The sequence below is a fragment of the Pinus tabuliformis genome, chromosome 1_1 (genome assembly GCF_031772625.1).
Source record: "Pinus tabuliformis cultivar Carrire ecotype Pingquan chromosome 1_1, CPIR1, whole genome shotgun sequence".
Taxonomy (NCBI): domain Eukaryota; kingdom Viridiplantae; phylum Streptophyta; class Pinopsida; order Pinales; family Pinaceae; genus Pinus; species Pinus tabuliformis.
Window position 1 is genome coordinate 951,672,843 of NC_142297.1, and position 14,991 is coordinate 951,687,833.

Here is a 14,991-nt window from a genome sequence, read left to right on the forward strand (position 1 = left end):
TCCCAAGTTTCACTCACCATCAAGGAATGAAATTCTTCATTCGTTGTTGTATCCCATGCTATATGGCTAGAAACTTTTATAAATGTTTCTATATCTAGAGTTTCTAGAACTTGAGCAAAAAATGAAGATGCTCTTATAATTATTAAAATGTCCAACATTGATCAAAATGATCACTAATTAGATCATTGATGGCTTCCCTTGTTGTGTAAACCCATCAAGGAAGTTGAGAAGCTAGTGCAAGTTCGGGTTCAATAGACTCATCTAGAGAATGAGGTTGAGTAGGCATATTACTATCTTGACCCTTACCATATGAAGAAGAGTGATCCAAAATAGAAGTAGAAGGATTAGAAAAGGAAGTAATAGTAGATGGCACATGAGCAAAGGATGGGTCATAGGTCAAAGATGACACATACCTCGAATTGGGAATGAAAGTCAAGAGACATTCATGAAACTTAACATATCTTCCAAGAATGACTTCTATTGTATTAGTACAACAACTCTATAACCTTTTACATCCTCTAAAATAACCAATAAAAATGCACTTCTTACTTTTAGGCTACAAGGCTATCATTTTCTCACCAAGAATGTGCACTCAAACTTCATTTTGAAACGCTCCAAAGTGGTTTACATTTGGTTTTATGTTACACCATGCTTCTTTAGGTGTGAGATCTTATAAAGCCTTCGTGGAAGTGTTATTAACTACATAATTTGCACAATTAATGGCTTCCACCCAAAAATGAGGATTGAGACCCTTAGATTGGATCACATAATTTGCCACATCTTTTAATGTGTTGTGTACGTAAAACACATGTAAAATTATGTTGCATTTGAATGCCTAGTGTAGCATAATAAGCATTAAAATTATTTTTAGCATATCTGCCACCATTATATAGTCTTATCCCCTGAAGTTGATATCTATATCATTTTTTTACAGGGCCTCATAGGCCAAAAACATGCTAAAAACTTCACTCTTAAGTTCTAAGAAATATACCCAAGTGTGTCCAAAGAAGTCATCAATGAAAGTTAAGTACTTGCACCTAAAGAAAGAAGGATAAGGAAGTTGACTGCATAAATCACTATGCACAAGTTATAATGGAACCAAGGCATGCTAAGAGGTATGTTTGTCAAAATTGTCCCAATGAGGTTTGTTGAGAACGTAACTTCAATTAACATCATCCCTGCAAGAAATAATAGGAAGACTAATGATTATATTATTTTCACATAATTGTTTCAATGAGTGATAGTTGGTGTGGGAAAACTACTTGTGCCAAATTCCTTTTCATGCCATCGCTATAAGCAATAAACGATAAAGGAAGGAAGATGACCCAAAGTTGTCAAACTTGTACAACCCAATAATATCATCGATTATTCCTAATGTGACAATATGTTGAGGATTTATGAAGTTCTTTATTAAAACTCGATGGTTTTGCTTTAACTAGAATGAGTGATATAATAGACAAAAGGAAGGTTACAAGAGAGATTAGGAACACTTTGCATCATTAAAATTACTATCAATTGATTGAACAATTTTTGGCTCCTACAACAACTAGAGGTTTATCATCATGAACAAATATTTGTTCAATGTTACATTGAGCAAGAGAAAAAAAAAACACCTTAATCATCAGCCATATGATGAAAACTTGTGAATCAAGAATCTACTCATTGAAGAACTAGAATTTGACGCATTCAAAGAAAAGAAGGAAGAAACAAGAGCATATCCTTTTGAGGAATGAGAGGAAGAGCTAATCCAACTTGAGGTTGTTCTTGTTCGTCGCTACTTCCAGTGCTTTCATCTTCTTGAAGCAACGTGAATCTAAACGACATTCTCACCTACAAAATTGCAATGCTTGTCATACTCATTTCCTTTTAGCTTAGTTCCTTTATTAACATTAGGAGTAGAAAACTGAGAGGGTTTGAAACCCTTTCTTTTTTTTGGCTCCTACTTCAAATGATTTGTCAAAGAACCATCTTTTTGCTACTAGTTTATCATGAAAAAGGGTCTTTATGGATATGTAAACTATTAGGGATATTCCACTAGAATGGTTCATCACAACATAAATTACAAGTTTCCACAAACGCTTATTATGTAATCTTTTACTTTAGATTAAGATGTAATATTGCTAAATTAACAAATGAAATACAAAAATAAATTAAACATTGGAATAAAAAAAAGATAAAGACACCATCCACACAATTAATACAAGATGTACCTTGGGAAAACCCAACCAAAAGTTGATGAATAGGCCTTGCTCTTTTCTTCTTTGTTGAGATTTTGCATATTGTTTTTTGGCAAAAATATTCTGGATAATGCCAACAATAGTGGTTTGTTACATAACTGATGGCATCAAATCAGCAAGTGGAGATTTTCTATCCTATTTTGTTGTGATAGCATTTATTATTCAGTATCTTCTATATCTATAAATTGTATGCCTATAGAGGCAAAATTAGTGAGAGATGAGGAGGCGCGAGGAAGAGGAATTCCAGATGTGCAAATCTACTGTTGTAATCTCCTGTTGAGTAATAAGATTTCCAATACCTCTGTTTGGTGGATGTAGCCCAGATTGGTTAGGTGAACCACATTAAATTTTTTCTCTATTTTATGTTGTGTGTGTGTGATTTATTTAGTTTCTGTTGTGCATACTCTAACAATTAGTATCAGAGAAGAATTCATTCACTGCCTATTGGAGAAATAATTGTTTGTTGTAGTTATTCAAGTCGACAGCGCTAGAGGATAAATGTGGATACTGTAAAAGGGAGCATAGAACGAAGGTGAAATGTTGTGATCGATTATGCGTTTGTAAGGGATGGATAAGGCTGCAAACACTGGCTTTGTCCGCTCATCTGAAATTGATTTATTAGAAAGACCGCGATAGCATATTGCAAAAAACGAGCAGAGAACTAACAACGCTGTGAGCTGGAGGGCGTGGAGTATATGTATAATCTGAACGTGGAACATTTCATGGTTGTTACACTTGTTTGCTTTGCGTTGGTTGTATTATATTTCAGGAGATATAAGTTATCCAAGACTGGTGAACGCAGATCCGTTTTGAGTGAGCAGATAATAATATGAGTTTCGGTACAGTCCTGATTAGGTGGATCGGGTCACGAAACCAGTAGTGAAACCACTGCTAAAAGATGCAAGACCAAAGCCGTATTCATCTTCCTGAAGAGTCGAGTTTATGTTTGTAAAAATAACCGTGGGCTGGCGCTGAAGGTTCAAAAGCGCCGTGAGCTAGAGACAGGTACCATTTTTCAGTATTTTTCAGTACGTGAATTGAAGGAAGTTTTTTTATCGTTGACACTATATGTTGTGTAAAGCTTTATGTTCTGTGTGAGAAGTTAAATCAAACTATGTCAAAAACTCAAAGTGCTCGGTTTGAGATCGAGAAGTTTAATGGGAGAAATAACTTCGAAATCTGGAAAGTTAAGGTGCACGAGTAAAAGGTGTGGCAAAGGCACTTTTGGGAAAATCCAAACAACCTTACGCCATGACAGATGACGAATGGAGTGACATCGATGACAGAGCACTAAGCGGCATACGATTGTGTTTGGCGGATGATGTTTTATTTAACATCGTGTCAGAGAAAACTACCGCTGGTCTATGGACAAAGCTAGAAAAGTTGTACATGACTAAATCCTTAACAAATAGGATTCTTCTGAAGAGACAGTTGTACAGCTTGCGCATGAAGGAAGGTACGACAATAACTGATCATTTGAATACCTTTAATACTCTCTTGGTGCAGTTAGATAGCATAGAAGTAAAATTTGATTCAGAAGATAAAGTTGTAACTTTATTATGCTCGTTGCCTGAGTCATGGGATCATTTTGTTACTTCTATAAGTCTTAGTTCATTAGAAACCCTTGAATTTGATGATGTTGTTGGAGCTATGCTATCTGAAGAAACCAGAAAAAGGTCAAATCAAGAAACCTCTACATCAGAAGCAATGATGGTTAGAGGTCAATCTAAAGAAAGACGGTTCAGTAAGCAGAACAACTCTCAGTCAAAATCGAAAGGGAAGAAGAGTAAGCTAAAATGTTGGTTTTGTGGCAAATCGGGACATTTGAAGAAGGACTGTTGGAAGAGACAACAAACATCCAAAGGAGACTCTTCAATAGAAAATAAAGAAGCAAACACGACAGATACAGGTACGGCATCCGGTTCAGGTATAAGTGATGAAGTTTTATCAGTTAATTTGTTAAATCATGATCAACATTGGTTGTTAGATTCTGGTGCGTCCAATCACATGTGCATTCATAAAGAGTGGTTTAAAACTTATAAATCAATCAATGATGGAGTAGTTTACATGGGAAATGATGTCTCATGTAATGTTGTGGGAATTGGAAGCATCCAGATTAAAATGTTTGATGGGACAATTAAAATCTTAACTGATGTAAGACATGTGCCTGAACTTAGAAAAAATCTTATTTCTCTAGGAGTGCTAGACACAAATGGATATAAAACTTTTATTCAAGGTGGAGTAATGAAAATTTATAAAGGAATCCTACTAGTAATGAAAGCAAAGAAGGTTGGAAATCTTTTTCAGTTAGAAGGAAGAACAGAGTCAGATCATGCTTCAATTGTATCTAAAAACAACAATGATTCTATTCGACTTTGGCATCAATGGTTGGGCCATATGAGCGAAAGAGGATTAAAATTTTTATCTGATCGTAAGTTACTTCCTAGTTTAAAGTCTTTTAAGTTAGATTTCTACAAACATTGTATATATGGGAAACAAAGCAAGCAGAAATTTAAAACTGGAAAACATACTAGTAAGGGAATCCTTGATTATATCCATTCTGATGTTTGGGGTCCATCTCCTACAACCTCATATGGAGGATCATCATATTTTGTATCTTTTATAGATGATTTCTCTAGGAAAGTATGGGTCTACATGTTGAAAAGAAAGTCTGATGTATTCACGGTTTTCAAGAAGTTTAGAGAATTAGTTGAAAATATCACTGGAAGAACCATTAAATGTTTAAGAACTGAAAATGGTGGTGAGTTTACTTCAAAGGAATTTGATAATTATTGCAAGAAATTTGGGATCGAAAGACATAGAACTACTGCTTATACTCCTCAGCAAAACAGAGTTGCTAAACGCATTAATAGGACTCTCTTAGAAAGAGCAAGAAGTATGCTAAGTAACGCCAATTTGCAGAAGGAATTATGGACAGAAGTAGTATCTACGGCTTGTTATTTGATAAATCGATCACCATCAACTGCAATAGGATGCAAAATTCCTCAAGAGGTATGGAAAGGTCATCCTTGTGATTATTCTAAATTGAAAGTTTTTGGTTGTGATGCATATGCTCTAATTCCGAAACATCAGCGTTCTAAATTAGATCCTAAATCAAAAAGATATATCTTTGTTGGATATGGTGTTGGGATTAAGGGATACAGGTTGTGGGATCCTACTACTCACAAGATCATCATTAACAAAGATGTTAAATTCAATGAATCTTCACTCGATAATCCAGATGTAGATATTAAATTGAAACAAGAAAATGTACCTAAGTTTCAACATATTCAGTTTGAAACCAGTTCAAACACTGATGATAGTAAAGATGAACAAGTTTCAGATGAAGATCATGAAGAAGTTCCTACAGATAATAATCAACAAATTGTGGAAGAACCAAAAACATCTTTAAGAAGGTCCACGAGAATCAGATATCGTCCTAAAAGGTATGATGATTATGTTACTTCAGTTGCTTTAACCGCTAATGATGATGAACTTTTATGCTATCAAGAAGTTGTAGAAGGTTCTAACAGTGATAAGTGGAAAGAAGCTATGAAGGAAGAAATGAAGGCATTAGACAAGAATGCCACATGGGATCTCGTAACACTTCCCAATGACATAAAAACTATAGGATGTAAATGGGTTTACAAATTGAAAAGGGGTGTTGATGATAAAGAAGACAGGTACAAAGCGAGGCTGGTTGCAAAAGGTTTTTCTCAGAAAGCAGGAATTGACTTTCATGATATTTTTTCACCAGTTGTTAAAATTGTTTCAATTTGGATTATCTTAGCATTAGTTTCTTTACTTGATTTAGAATTACAACAACTAGATGTTAAGACTGCATTCTTACATGGAGATTTAGATGAAGAGATTTATATGGAACAACCTGAAGGGTTTGTTCAAAATCGCAACAAGAAATTTGTTTGCAGGCTCAAGAAATCATTGTATGGTCTGAAGCAGTCACCGAGACAATGGTACAAGAAATTTAATTCTTTTGTGATGAGCCAAAATTATATAAGAAGTGAATATAATCATTGTGTTTACTTTAAGAAATTAAGTAATGACATGTTCATTATCTTAGTATTATATGTTGACGATATGTTTTTAGCAAGCAAAAGCATAAGTGAGATCAACATGTTAAAGGCTCAAATGGCTAGGACGTTTGATATGAAAGGTCTAGGAGCAGCAAGACAGATTTTGGGCATGGAGATTTTCAGAGACAGGAGCAATGGCAAGCTATGGTTATCACAACAGAAGTATATTGAGAAAATACTTTTAAGGTTTAGTATGAACAATGTGAAGCCAATTTCAATCCCTTTAGCTTCCCATTTTAAGCTTTCTTCAAGTTTATGTCCTAACACAAATGAAGAAAAGGAATATATGTCTCGAATTCCATATGCCAATGTAGTAGGTTGTTTGATGTATGCGATGGTTAGTACATGACTAGATATTTCACATGCAGTTGGGGTTGTCAATAGGTATATGACAAATCCAAGGAAAGAACATCAGTCAGCAGTGAAATGGGTGCTTCGGTATCTGAAAGGCACAAGTGATTAATGTATCACTTATAACAAGAGTAGTGAATTTGTTTGCGGATATGTTGATTCCGATTTTGCAGGTGATTTGGATAAGAGAAGGTCAACGTCAGGATATGTCTTTACTCTTGCAGGTGGAGCTATTAGCTGGATGTCAAAGCTACAAAACATTGTTGCTTTATCCACTACAGAAGCAGAATACATAGCTGCTTCACATGCTTGCAAAGAAGCGGTTTGGTTGAAAGGTTTGTTTGGTGAGTTTGGTAGGTTACAAGACAACATTAAGTTATTTTGTGATAGTCAAAGTGCGATTCACTTGGCTAAAAATCCAGCCTATCATAGTAAATAAAAGCATATACCTATAAAGTACCATTTTATAAGACAGGTTATCGCTGAACGGGGAGTCTCTCTTGAAAAAGTGCATACAAAGGAAAACTGTGCAGACATGTTCATGAAACCAGATTTATTAGAGAAGCTACGATGGTGTCTGGCTTCTCTTGGCTTGGAAAGAAAATAAAAATATAACAAATGAACAAGGTATCAGGTTAATTATTGTCAAGGTGGAGATTGTTGAGATTTTGCATATTGTTTTTTGGCAAAAAATCTTTTGGATAATGCCAACAATAGTGGTTTGTTACATCACTGATGGCATCAAATCAGCAAGTGGAGATTACCTATCCTATTTTGTTGTGATAGCATTTATTATTCAGTCTCTTCTATATCTATAAATTGTATGCCTGTAGAGGCAAAATTAGTGAGAGATGAGGAGGCGTGAGGAAGAGGAATTCCAGATGTGCAAATCTGCTGTTGTAATCTCCTGTTGAGTAATAAGATTGCTGATACCTCTGTTTGGTGGATGTAGCCTAGATTGGTTGGGTGAACCACGTTAAATTCTGTCTCTATTTTATGTTGTGTGTGTGATTTATCTAGTTTCTATTGTGCATACTCTAACATTCTTAGTTATGCAATGCAAATACAAAGAAAGTGCACTTAGTATGAAGTTGCCATGGATATTGTGGCATGTATGGCTATGATTGCTTCAATATCCCACTCCTAATGCTCTACGCAACCATGGAGCAACAATCAATACAATAAGAATGGAACTTCTCCTTATCATAGTGATTCAATGTTTGACAATGTCTTAATTGTTGTCTTAGGTTAAATTTTGCATGACTCAACTCTTGATTAGGCTTAGGGTTTTGGACCTTCTATAATTTTCTTAAAACTCCACACATGACTAGTTGTGCATGTGTAAATAATGGAATTTGATGTGGCATCCACTTGATACCATGACGGTTAACAAGATGGGTCAACTTGTGGGCGACATAGCTTCCTCATACAAACCCCAACTAAGGTGACCTTTGCATTGTTGAGAAGTTTTCAATATGTAAACCAATATTGAGAGTCTAGGAACTTTGTTTGCAAAGTTTTGACCCTAAGAAAAGTCATTTAATGCGTCAAACAAGATCCAAAAGTTTCTTAACCTTAAATCACCAAGACATGCTCTACCCCTAAAACCAATCCTACAAGTTAATGACTACAAATTTTCCAACTATAAAGTACTAAAATAGATGATGAATTTGCTAACGGTCTAGTTTAAATCATTTCAAGTAGCCTTATTCAAGTGAATATGAAACTTCCTAAGATTTAATAGTTTGAATCCCAACATTTCAACGAAGCAATGTAGAAAGCCATAAATTTGAAAATCACGCAATCTTTAAAAAACCTTGTGAATTTGTACAAATATGCACATAGATCATAGTAATTTTAGTTCCATTGTTATCCATTTACAAAGCTGAAATTAGAACCGTAATTTTTTTGATAATTTGAAATTGGTTATTTATTCACTTTAAAAACATATTAATAAAATGTTTTTAAAAAACATATATGTATTTTAAGATTGGAGCCTTTTGTGAGGAGCAATTATGTTAAAGAATTTCTAGATTACTCACATTAGACATTTTTATTGTAGAAGTTTAGAGAGCTAGCCCTTTAGACAAATATATGTGATCATATATTTGTCCTCAGGATGAGGCACACTTGTTAGCTCAAAACGTTGAGAATAAAAATGTGTAATGTAAGTAATCCGGAAATTCTTAAACAACATATATGTAAATTAGAAACTAAAACAAATTACTTATAAATCAATATCCTTATTAAGTAAGAACAAAAATTTTAAAAATGAAATAAAAAATATGGGAAATGTTTAAACTTAGAATTTGATGTGTAAGAGTTTTTTGAAACAATCCTATGTTCTAAGTGGACATGTCTGTAGTGTAAAATAGAAATGAGTGTGTTGATGATATAATTATAAAAGATATAAGATGCAAGGTAGCAATTGTAAAAAATGACATTGTCTAAACATGCTACGTTGTAAAAAAAATTTCGCCAAATCTTTCTTTCTTTTTTTTTTTTTTTTTTTAAATGAGTTTTTGATTGCATGCCAAATCTTATTTTTTATGTTTAAAATGAGTTTTTGATTGCATAAATAGATTGTGGAGAATTTTCAACTCAAACTTGTATTTCCAAGAAATTCCTACCAGATTTATATCGAAAAATCTTTCAAAAAGTAACAGCTATAAACTAAAGTAACACAGATAAACTATAGCGTAAAAAAAATTAAATTATACAAAAATAGCCTGAAAAATTATGAACTTAATTATAATAAATACAATCATAGTAAAAATGAAAATATTCATTAGGAAATATATTTCATCAAATAAAATAATAGCATGTTATGAAAGATTAAATATTCTATTAACATGTTATGACGGTTTAATATTCTAGTAACTCGTTTTGGTCATTTTTCTAGTTTTATTTAGATTAAGAAAAATATTACACTAAAACCTAGTATGAAATTAATAAACACATGCACTAAAATAAGTTAATCATTCCATATATAAATTTTAATGTTATTGTTCATCATAAGTTTAAATTAACCACTGCTCAATTCAAAGTTTAAATTAACCACTGCTCAATTCAAAATTTGAATTAGACAATTAATTCAAATAACAAATTTATTATTATATATATATATATATATATATATATATAAATTGGATTTAGGAGTACCCACAATAATAATCACACTTGTCAACGTTTCAAATTCCAACAAGGATATGGGATTTTCCGGTCATATTTAGAGAAAATCCGGCAAGGATTTTTGTAAATCCAAGTTATAGTTGTTAAACTTCAAAATTTTAGGTGCGTTAGACGTTTTTGATGGTGCTGAATCCATTTCCAGATTTTTGTAAATCCAAGTTATAGTTGTTAAACTTCAAAATTTTAGGTGCGTTAGACGTTTTTGATGGTGCTGAATCCATTTCCACCCTCAAAAACACGATTCAAACACTGCATCTACAAGATTTTTTAAATCCACTTTTAACCGTCCCAACAATGAACCACAAATGCTTAAAATCCAAAATAAAAAATATTATTAATTTTTTTATTTTTTTTCCATATTTTATATTTTTATCTTCATATACACAACCAAATTTTATTGTTTTTAAAATAATACATATAAATTTTAAATTTTAAAAAAGCATATGCATTATTTTTTTAAATATAAAAAATTCAAAATAAAACATGATTTATGTGTCAACTCCTCTTTTCTTTTCAAGGCCCACGACAAAGCCAAAACTTATTGCTTTTAAAATAATACATATAACTTTTAAATTTTAAATTTAAAAAAAGCATATGCTTTATTTTTTTAAATATAAAAAATTCAAAATAAAACATGATTTATGCGTGTAACTCTTCTCTTTTCTTTTCAAGGCCCACGACAAAACCAAAACTTATTGCTTTTAAAATAATACATATAAATTTTAAATTTTAAAAAGCATATGCTTTATTTTTTTAAATATAAAAAATTCAAAATAAAACATGATTTATGCGTGTAACTCTTCTCTTTTCTTTTCAAGGCCCACGACAAAGCCAAAATTTATGTTTTTAAAATAATACATATAAATTTTAAATTTTAAAAAAGCATACACTTTATTTTTTTAAATATAAAAAAATCAAAATAAAACATGATTTATGCGTGTAGCTCTTTTCTTTTCAAGGCCCACGACAAAGCAAAACCAAATAGTTCGGTTGTGAGGTCCAAACCAAGCAGTTCGGTGGCCTCACAAAGTGGTTATCCTATCTATATGAATCAGACTTCCACTTAGGAACTCAAAAGTAAAAGAAATTGTTTAAGGAAAGATGGATGTCTAATACTAGAGGTCCAATACACAAAAACCAATATCCTTGTCTAACCAACTAACACGTTTATAAAAATCAATATCGTTATCTAACAAATTATGAAATTTATAGACATTTTATAAAGCAATTTTTGTTGAAAATACACAATATTTTAATCATAATTGGATGAAGGTAATATTAACAATAATTTGTGATTGGCCAAAGGCTAAAATATCTAGATACACTAAGTTTCATCTCAATGGATGTTCATCTGTCGAGCTTTATTACAATAAGTTAATATTAATTTATCATGTAAAAAATTTATTTTTTTATACTCTAAATATTCCATAATATAACTTTCATTAAAAATTCATAATTTAAATCTATCTTTTCAAACTTTAATTTAAATTTCTCTCTTCATACTCTAAATATTCCATAAGGTAATTTTCATTAGAAATTCATAATTTTATCCAAAATAAAAGTCTTTAATCTTTTTCACCAAGTATTAAGTTATCCAATTGGAAAATAAGCCCTTCAACCTTCCTCACAATAAAAAAGAACTAAAACATAATACATTATTAGCTTTTCAACTAGAGGGCCTTAAGACCTACTAGACCAACAACCAACAATCGTTGTAGCCTTTTGGATATCCATTATTATTGTTTCAAGACACTACATGGGTCCTTCCTCCTTCAATAACATTATTGACTTAACTTAAGAATATATTACAAAATCTACCCTTTCTTGTTTCAAGACACTACCAGAATCCTTCCTCTTTCAATAACATTATTAATGTTATTAACTTAAGAATAAATTACAAAATCTACCCTTTCTTGTTTTTGAACATGTGACTACTAAAAGATAAATCATTTGTACTCTAAATATTATTTCATAAGATAGCTTTCAGAAATTCACAATTTTAACCAAAATAAAAGATCAAACATGTGACTACTAAAAGATAAATCATTTGTAAGGAAGGAAACAAACGAAATTTCAAAAACCAAAGAACTACTTTAGAGATCATATGGACCAACCTATGTCAGAATATTCAGGAAACTCTAGCTCTCCAACAGTGGAGTGTTGAGGACTTTCCCACCCAGGCACAGGAACAGAGCATATGGGCAAATTGGAACTTCAAGCTCCAGCAGGTACAACTTGATCCCAACAGACTAAGCACTATCACCAAGCAGCTCTCACACTGGAATCCCCCCCTACAGAAGGTGATAAAGTTAAATTTTGATGGTGCCTCCAAGGGCAACCCAGGTAAAGCAGGACATGGTGGCATATTCAGAGACCATGAAGGCCGACCCTTGCTAATATACTTCGGCTCCATTGGTTGGGACACGAACAATTCCGCAGAAATGGAAGGATTATGGCAAGGTATGAACTTAGCACACCAACATAATTTTCATCCCATCATAATAGAGGGGGACTCCCAAATTCTAATCAATATGGTCACTCAAATACAACTAGGAAGCACTGCTTCGAGAGTTGCCAAAAGCTGGAGATTAGTGGCCAGGCTTGAACTAATAGAGCAATGGATGAAAAATAGGAGAGCAACCACATTTATCCATGTCAAAAGGGACAACAACAAGGTAGCAGATCTCCTGGCAAATATAGGGGTTGAACAGGATCAAGTTCTACATTCTGGCACAATCAACATTCTACATGACCAATCTCAATTGCAAGCTTGCACTGACCTGGTGCACAAGGACGCCCATCTCCCGGATGCGGGTGACAATTAAGGATAGTGAGGTGGCCACCAACTGGGTTGGCGTGTGGCGAGACCACATGGCCTCCCGCAGGTTGGCACAGTGGTCCAAAAATGGCATTTACAATCGCCATAAATGCACCTTATGTAAGCACTGCCTCCATTCTAATAACCGCCATCAACCTCGGCTCAATGCAAACATGAATTCTTGGGAGAATTTCACCTCTGCTCTTGCCTATCCATCCCTGCAACCTCGGCCTCTGCAATGCCTCTGCCCTCATGCAGTGACTGCACCCAGCTCCCGCACAACCACTGGGAGACGCTGCAACCTCCTTTGTTGTATTGATCTTGGCTCGGGCATCCACTTCACCCACAGCCTGGATTGTCATTTTATATTCCCTTCAGCCCTGGTTGCTCATCCCTCTGTTGAACTATCCGCAAGCTCCACTGTGACGTTGCATCCCATTGTGCCCAATTTTGGACGAAATTCGCATCCGCCTGCAGACAACATGGTGTGACATAGGATGCGCAGCCGTAGGGGTGGGAACCGAGGGAGCCTGAGTCGCCCCCAGCACTCTCCTGCTTCGGATACCACTTCCTCTTTGGCTAAGCAAATTTCAGGTCGTTACCCAAATACGCGCAGTGGAAGAGGTCGCCTCCACTCGGTGGCCCCTGCCTCGCCTCCCAGCAGCTTCCCCTCCATTTCTGCCCCGTCTCCCAGAGGCACTCCTTCCACTCCTCAACTACATTCCCAGAATGCCCAATTCACCTTCTGCTCCGCCCTGAACAAGCCCCTCATCACGGCCACCATAACCATTCGCTTTCACGAGGAAGAGCAGAGCTCTGAGGAACAAGCCACCGAGGCTGGTGGACGCATCACTGCAACTGAGGAGCAAGGAACAATGGGAGGTGGCAGCACCAGGGCAATTGGGATATCGAACATTGCTGGTGGTGGGCGCACCACAGCAGGGTGCAGCCACACCAAAGCCAAACCAGAACTGGCTCAGACAAGCATTCAAGGAGCAGGGGAGCAGAGCCAGGAGCAGCAGACCAGACGCGCAGGGAAGGAAGTGAACGAGGCTCCGCAAACAAACTGGGTAATGGATGAATATTGTTGTCTCGTCGAGGAAGAGCACCCAGCTTTGCAGGCTGGCGACACGGAGACATCGTTGTTGGCAAGTGGCGACATGGAGGAGTACAAATGCTTCATTGTGGAGGAGCACCCTCCGTCGCCACCACGTCCCTAGCCTGCCACCTCGATGCCGTGTGTCAGCCTCTTTGTCTGCCACCTTGCTGCCACTCAGTGTGCCACGCGTCCGCCACATAGTCTGCCACTCAGCATGCCACGTGTCTCAGGTTTTTTGGGACTCTGTTTTTTAGCTTTCTGTTTACAATGGGTTTTTGGGAAAACACTATAAGATTTTCGGCTCTTCAGTTGGGTTTTCTTTTTTTGGTCTCATTAGATACAATGATACAAAATTGGATGCTTTGCTGGTTTCCCCTGCATGGGCAGCAAGCTAATTTTCTGAACTTTTTGGTTACGAACTGGTTTCCCTTCTGGGCAGTTCAAATCCAGACTTTTGCTGGTTGATGCCATTCCTCTGGCATGGTTAAGTACAGGCTTCGGCCTCAGTGTATGATATCTTTTTTTCATTAATAGAATTAGTATAACTTAGAAAAAAAAAATAAAAATCATTTGTACTCTAAATATTATTTTATAAGATAGCTTTCATTAGAAATTCACAATTTTAACCAAAATAAAAGTCTTTAATCTTTTCAACTAAGTATTAAGTTATCTACTTGAAAAGTAAGCGCTTCAACCTTCTCCCAACTAAACAATAACTAAAAACCTTCAACCTTCTCCCCACTAAACAATAACTAAAAACCTAACACATCATTGGCTTTTGCTTTTTCTTTTCAAAAAGAGGACCCTAAGACCTGCTAGAACCAACAACCAACCCTTGTTGTAGCCTTTTGCCTTGTAGCTTTTGGATACCCATCCTCCTTCAATAACATTATTAGCTTAAGAATCCTCCTATCCTCCAATAACATTATTAGCTTGTGGTCCATCCTCCTATCCTCCTTCAATAACAGTACCTATCCTCCTTCAATAACAGTATTAGCTTAAGAATATGTTTACACATTAATATACTTAATAGGTTCCATTATCATTTTGTCTCCTACCCTTATGAGGATAAACTGCTGATGACAAATAGCCACCAATGTGGGCAATTGCCAATGTGGGCCAAGATTATAGTGTATTAACTTAAGAATATGTTTACATATTAATATACTTAATAGGTTCCCTTATCATTTTGTCTCCTAC